This window comes from Camelina sativa, chromosome 4 (genome assembly GCF_000633955.1).
Source record: "Camelina sativa cultivar DH55 chromosome 4, Cs, whole genome shotgun sequence".
Lineage (NCBI taxonomy): Eukaryota > Viridiplantae > Streptophyta > Magnoliopsida > Brassicales > Brassicaceae > Camelina > Camelina sativa.
Window position 1 is genome coordinate 3,747,456 of NC_025688.1, and position 7,702 is coordinate 3,755,157.

At 38.6% G+C, this 7,702-nt stretch overlaps 1 long non-coding RNA gene across 3 annotated transcripts; it reads right to left on the minus strand.

Annotated features, from left to right (window-relative positions):
• LOC104779733 lies at nucleotides 354-2,813 on the minus strand. 3 transcript variants are annotated; one of them, XR_766537.2, is made up of 7 exons: nucleotides 2,645-2,813; nucleotides 2,522-2,559; nucleotides 2,117-2,456; nucleotides 1,819-2,011; nucleotides 1,458-1,589; nucleotides 1,065-1,130; nucleotides 354-969 (listed from the first exon to the last, which is right to left on the minus strand). It is a non-coding gene; the product is annotated as an uncharacterized LOC104779733 (long non-coding RNA). The 3 variants fall into 3 exon arrangements; XR_766539.2 differs by lacking the exons at nucleotides 354-969; nucleotides 1,065-1,130 and adding an exon at nucleotides 1,150-1,356; XR_766540.2 differs by lacking the exons at nucleotides 354-969; nucleotides 1,065-1,130 and adding an exon at nucleotides 1,150-1,368.

Sequence of the window (7,702 nt, forward strand, 5' to 3'; positions counted from 1 at the left end):
AAAAAAAAAAAAAAAAAAAAAAAAAAATGTCAATATGTCATACCGTTGAGGTGTTCCCGAACAGATTCCAGCGATTTACAATGCTTTTGGCAAACCCCACACCGAGGCTGATGAACTGAATGGTATGAAATCTTCATATGGTCAACAAGGTGTGCACGTTTAGTGAACGTTTTGTAGCACGCAGCACACCTGAGCCTGCAGTGTCGGATTCCCCCAGAACAAACAAACAACAAAAATCTTCTGTCAAATCAACCCTAGCTAACAAGTGATGGCCCTCACGAGAGCTGGAAACTAATGATGGCCCCGCCAGAAAAATTACTGAGATTAGAGAGAGGCGAACCTTGTCTTGGGATTTTTGGGAGAAATTAGATGAGATTCCATGGTTAATTCGAAGCAATGCGACGTAACCGCCTAGGGTTTAGTGAGACTGCTGCTTTAGGCGCTTTAGAACTTTATCAGGAGGTGTTGAGACTTGAGAGAGACGAGGGGAGAAAGCGTTCGTCGTACGGACCAAACTTTATAGCCCTTTATATTTCTTTGCCTTGCAACACTCACCTCTTTAGTTTTAAAATAACAACCATGCCCTCTTAAATTTAAAGATCACATTCTAGCCGTATCCAACTCACCAACTTTTTTTGCCGTATCCAACTCACCAACTTGTAGAATAAGCGTCTCAGGGATTGATTGGAACAATAGTGCCACCGCCATGTCGTTTTTCTCACTATCATCAGAAGGTTCTTCGATGATATCCCAGACCTTATGCACCCTGAGGAGAATTCTCATCTTCATGGACCAAACCGTGTAATTGGTCGTGGTGAGCATCGGGCACTTGATTGAGGACGAGGAGGAACCACCCTCCTTTACTTTTGCTAGTGCCGTGCTTGATGTCTCCGTGATCTCTCCCATGGTATCGCTTCAATGAAGCAGCTCAAGATCCAACAGTTCTTCTATCTTTGCCCTCATTTGTTCCTTTATTCCCAAACGTTTGAGAGTGTGAATGATGTTTCGACCTTACATGGCAACCAAAACAAAATATAGGCATGCACGGAAACAGAAGTGATTACCTCAACTTCTTTTGCTCCTTCCCTGAGATCTTCATCTACTGATACATTGTGAGGTTCAAGCACTCTCTGCAACCAAAAGCCACCATGAATCATTTCAACCATAAATAAGACATTCATGTATGTACTTATTAATTTCCAAAAATGAGGGAGAATATTATGATCGATCGAGCAAAATTTTGTTAGTTTTCCCCATCTAAACTTTTGTTGGATTCTATCTCTTTTGTTGCAATTTCATTCAGTATAACTTCTTTCCAACCTTCAATAGAAGAGAGTGTATTTGCCCCCTCTCTATCTGCATTTGTCTCTGCAAGTTTATTTATCTCCACATATTTGGTAAAACATAAAGCAGCGGCCCAGATCATCGGAATTTATTTAAGAGTAGATATGGTATACCTCGATGTTCGAGAAATCAGACTACTCTAGCAAGCCTAAACACAGGAGTACAGATGCTTGAACATATGACAGCGAGACAAGGAGCTTCTCTTGAAAATAATGATGAGCTAGAGTTTTGCAGATGTCATAGACCTTCGGAAAGAAAACAAAATAAAAAATTATTACCAAACCAAACGAAAAGACAGAGAATGAAGCTAGAACCTGTGGTTGGTATTTGTCTGAATCTGTAAGCAGAATCTTATCACTGGGTAGTTGTTTAAGCAGACTACATATCTCAATATATTGCTCAAGGAGAATGAGTCATAAATGCATTCCGTACATTTTTCAATAAAATACGTGACTTTCAGAGAGTGAATCTAACCAGATTGAAGTCAACGAAGTTTGGCAACGAAGTCTACCCTCTGAGTCAAACCATATCATAAGGTGAAAGCACACGGGCGAGTTTCTTCAAAAATCCATCTGATGAATTCCCCCAAGAATCAACCTCCAGGAAGTTGATCATATTATCAACACGATAAAACCGCACCAGGAAAAGTTGTCAACCTAAAATAGTACTGCAAAAAAAGTCCAAAGTTGAAGAATTGGCCAAAACATTAAACGAAAAGTGTCATACTCAGAAGATACAGAAACATTCGATTCCACTTAAATAATCAATGAACCTTTATGGAAGGGGACGAAGAAGCCCAGTTCATCCGACTCATCAACTTCAAACGTGTCGTTGCTTAATGTTAATGGTTTCGAAAGCATACATGTGTGCTCGCTCACCAGTCACAGCACTCTGATCCAACCATATATAGAAATTGTGTTAGGAACTAGTAGACAATACAAGAATAACCAATTCAGGAGAATGAGGAGAAACAGATATTCTCAACTAGGATTTGACTGATGTAGAATGGAGCAAATTCTATTAACATTTTCAGCAGCCTTGGTAACTCTGAAGGCTCCACATCCAGTTCATCATCACCTTCTGATATTGAAGCTAGCTGACCCTCAAAGTATCTGCACGTATCAATCAATTATGCATCTGCATGTATTAATCAATTAAGTCGTAATCATGCATTTACCTGGTCAAGAGTTCAACCGCAGCAGACCCATATCCCATCTACATAGAATGTAATCAAGAATTGGTTAGTCTTTCAGGGAAACCTAAAAGATAATAAAAGTGAGCATAGTAAGAAAAAAGTTACCTTCATAGCATTGGGGTGGACTGCTATGCGTACTATACGGGCACCAGAAAGCTTTGCAAAGACAACGTCCCGAAACTGTCCACGGTACTTTCATGGTATTTGATCTTCATGTAGTGAATGACCTTCTTTAAAAAAAAAAAAATACCGCAGATTTCCAAGATATCTGTCCTTACCTGCAAAAAATATCAATTACAATACCAGTTACATCTAGAATCAATCACATAAGAATGCGATGACATGAGATTCATGATTCTACACTCAAAAAGACAAACAATTACAGCAGAGAGATAAACATTAACTATAATGAATATGAACACCCAACACACACAGTAGCAATCTAAAACCACAATGGGTTTAGTACTCATTTGAGTACTAACGCAGGAAGAAGGTGATAAGAACCTTTGTCCATCAGGATGATATAGCAAATGAAGAGCTAGCACTGCACGTGTGAAGTCAAGATAAAGTCAGGATAAGAAGAGAATGTCACGTGTGTGTTGAGCTGGGAGAAGCTGTCATCGTCACGGAATAAAGCTGTTACTGTTAACACTGTTAGTTAACAGTTATATATGAGCACTTGTTAGCTCACGTTTTCTTTATGCGTATTATCTGAATTTGTAGAATCTTCTAGAACTCTTTCTTCCTCATCGTTTAGCTGGTTTCTCTCCTTGAGATTCTTGCTGGTGAGATGGCGTTGCTGCGTTTTCCTTGAACGTTGTACCGTTTATCATTTATTTGAGTGTGGTATTTGTTTGTTTACTAATTCCGTTATCAACTGGTATCAGAGCAAGGTTTTCCTCGGAATCAATGGCGGTGGAAACGAGATCTCAGCTTACCCGAGCTGAGGATGTGGTAGAAACAGGGCGATCGGTGGTTCCTTCGACGGAGGTGACACTGGGGTCTCAGATCGCTCAGGTATTTGAACGTTTAGAAGTTGCGATTGCTGAACAAAATAAAAAACTTGATGACAACATTGCCGATATGTTTGAAATGGTGAAGTTAAGGACTGATCAACAACCTTTACCTCATGGGAAGCAAATCTGTGATGATAGTGAACCGGTAGTATCGGCGACACCGGAACACTTGGTGGAGAAGTCTACCCGTTGCAGAGGAGAAGGATCGGTGTATCGAAGCAAAGGTGAGGGATCAGGATACCAAAACAGCGGAGATAGCTCGGATTTTCAACACCAAGGTGTTGGGGTGGGATATCAAAACAAGGGTGATGAACCGGGTTATCAAAACAGAGGAGAGCTAGGGCTATGGTTATCAAAACAGAGGCGATGGGTATGGCCATCAGAACAGAGGTGAGGATAGAGGTTATCAACATCACTATGCTGGTGTGACTCGAATGGGAAAGGTTGATTGTCCCAGGTTTAATGGAGAGCGAGTTGCGGAGTGGATCCTTAAGGTGGAGGACTTTTTTTCGCTTGATTTCACCCCAGGAGACTTCAAGGTCAAAATGGCTGCGATACACTTTGATGGTGATGCTGCAGATTGGCATCAATCGTTGATGCACTCACCGTTGGGAAGGAATGTGTTGCGTGATTGGCAAGCTTATAAGCTGTTGTTGCAGGAACGCTTTGAAGACGTGTTGGATGATCCTATCGCAGAGCTCAAGCAACTACAAGAGACAAATGGAATTGTTGATTATCACCATCGCTTTGAGCTGATCAGGAACAGGTTGTCACTTTCGGAGGAGTATCTGATGAGAGCTTATTTGGCAGGACTCAGGTTGGATACACAAATGCATATCCGCATGTTTCAACCTCAGTCTGTTCGTCAATGTTTAGTACTTGGTCGGTTGTATGAGAGAGCTCATCCACACCAGAAGGGGAATTCAGGGGGATGGTCATCTGTGAAACAGAGTTCTACCAGTTCTACAGTGAAGAATCAGGGAGTGGTTAAGCAAACTAACCAAGCACCTGTGGGTAACACCGGGGTTCAACCTCCAAAGAACAGAAAGTTCTTGTCACAAGAAGAAATGAGTGAGCGACGTGCTAAAGGTTTGTGTTTCATCTGTGACGAGAAGTATACCCCGGAGCACTATCTTAAGCACAAGAAGACGCAGGTGTTTATGATAGAAGTAGACGAGGAAGTGGAGGAACAAGAATATTATGAAGAGCAAGTTGAGGTAGAGGATGAGAAAGACATGCCTCGAGTGTCAATAAGTGCTGTTTCAGGAGTCTCAGACTACCGTACCATTAAGGTGAGAGGGACGCATGGTAAGAAGGTTTTGTTCATTTTGTTAGATACTGGTTCCACACACAACTTTATGAACCCAAGTACAGCCAAGGCATTGGGTGTGGCAGTACAAGCTACAGGAGGCAAGGGTAGCGGTTGCTGATGGTAGTAAATTGGGAGTACAGGGCAAAGTTTCTCAGTTTAAGTGGTCATTTCAAGGAACAGCGTTTAAAGACGATTTCATGTTGATTCCCTTAGGGGGTTGTGATATGGTGTTGGGAGTGCAATGGTTAGCTCCATTGGGAGATACAATTTGGAACTTTCAACAGAGTCCCCCTCCGTTAAGCCCAAACAATTGAGTGAAGAAGAGACACCAAAGAAAAAAACAGAAAAACACAAAAAGAATTTCAAAAACAAAAAGCTTCTTTACAATCACACACACTTTAATTATTTTTATTATGCGTCTGTATATCACCTATGAGCTTAGCTCACTGGTATTGGGACTCCTGAGCTGCTCTCATTAGGCAGTGTTTCGATCCTGAGGTAGATAATTCTACCTTTCTTTTTGCCTTGTTTTTAATCGGCCCGGCCCAACAAGTAATTTTTTATTTGGTACTTTTAACTTACCAGTTTGGGTTCTCTATGTTTTAGTATAGTAATTTTTTATTTGGTGTACGTTTAACTTGACAGTTTGGGTTCACTATGTTGTATCCCTTAGAGTATAATTTTTTTTGCAATTTTATTGGCCACTACTACTTCCATTGACATCACCACCGGCTATCACAGACGCTAGCATCCTTACCACTATCATCCTCATGACCACCACTATTACTACCACTACTATTACCATTTTATCATTGCCGCCCAAACCAAACCACTATTAACTTGATAGATTGAGTTTCCTATGTTATATTCTTTAGGGTATAATTTTTTTTCCATTCAATTAACTCGACAGTTATTGACCACCCATGTTACCAATACTTCCATACTATTTTATTTTGTTCTATACTATTTTATTTGTAATTTTTGTATACAGTAAATTTTTTTTAGAATAAGTTTATGTCAGTTTTCCAAAATTCAAATCATGATATATATAGAAAAAGAGTTAGTTTTTAAGAAGATTTATAAAAAAATTAAATTTATTTGCTGTAAATAAAAAACAGAAATACAAATCTAAAGGGTAAAGGAAAAAAAAATCATAAAACAATTATATTATTTTCTCTCTCCTCACTCTCACGCCAACCTCTCTATCTTTCTCATTTCTTTCTAAACGCGCCTGTAGTTCTGTGTGTCATCTGGGAGTAGTTTGGTAAATTCACAGTGCTCTTTGGTCAATAACTTAATTTCCCCAATTAACATGCTATATTCTTTACAATCACACACTTTAAGTATTTTTATTATGCGTCTGTATATCACTGAGCTTAGATAATTCTACCTCTCTTTTTGCCTTGTTTTTAATCGGCCCGGCTCAACAAGTTTTCTCCCGAGACCTATAAGTATCAATTGTGCTGTTGTAACTACCTCAGGTAATTAGAACTAATCGTAAAACTAATCACATCTCATTTGTCATTTAATATTTACTTCTGTCCTTTAATATTTGTTTAACCAAATTGGGATTGTGCGGTTGTAATCTTTGACGCAGTTTCTATGAGCAATATTACACTGTTATTCTTAGTTCCATCATATCAGTAAAAAGTATACAAACCTTTCAAAATAAATGGCGATTGATAACATGATGTTTAAATATTTGTTACTAAAACTAATTTCATTAGTAAAAATATAGGATATTTTTTTCTAACAACCTCGATCGGTATGTACTTTGACTAAAGATGAAATCATCCAATTGTGCACTAGCATCATGCATGTATGTCACACACTGTAGCATTTTCTTATATCTTCCAGGGAAAAATTGTCATAGGATCTCTAGACTCTAAATAACGACATATATATATGGGAGAGTTACTATACTAGGTGGTAAATCGTTGTTTATTACCAGAATGGGGGGTAAGGGGTTATGATTAAAAATCCCAAAATGGTTCTTGGAAAATTGTGTTAGGAAAACAATAATTACCAAACATGCCATCGTAATTAAAAGCCACGTAGGAAAGAGAGCTGTTTTTGGAGAGAAACTTTCCCGCCAATCCATAAGTCTACCATTGTAGTTACATAGAGTTATATGAGGTTGGTAGAGTTAGCATGTAGATTTATGAATATTATTAGAGTTATGGGATAGATTGATGTTGAATGGTGATAGAGATATAGTTTTATGATAGATTTTATAAACTAGGAGAGTTACGCGAGAGAGTTAAAAATAGTTATGGTAGAGTTAGTGAGAACCATAGAGTTATACGGTAGAGTAAGTCGCAACCGTAGACTTAAATTTAGTGGTGGTAGAGTAAGTAAGAAAAAGATTCTTAGAGTTATGGGTGAATTAGAGATAGATGATAGACTTAATTTTAGTGGTGGTAGAGTTAGATGTCATGATTGAGTTATTTGTCAGACTAATGAGTAGTGACGGTAGACTAAGTATTGCTGATAGAGTTATTGGTGAGAACAGAGTTTGTAAATAATGTTATGATAGAGTTACTGCTTACTAAAATAGTATAAGATTCGTAGACTTAGTGTTTCGTGTGGTGATAGAGTTATTGGATTGTTAGGTGAATCCTAACATATTATTGTAGGTTAAATGGAGTTCCCCAATATTTGAAAAGACATTTTTGCCCTGAAGATAAAAGTGATAGCAGAAAAAAATGTCGTTTGCGTTCCTTAGTCCAACCTATCTAGCCCATTCCAATTACTTAACCTAATTTGTTGAAAAAATGCTGGAGATCCCTTTGTTATGTGGGAAGTGGTTATTTTCTAGCAACCGTTGGTTGTTTA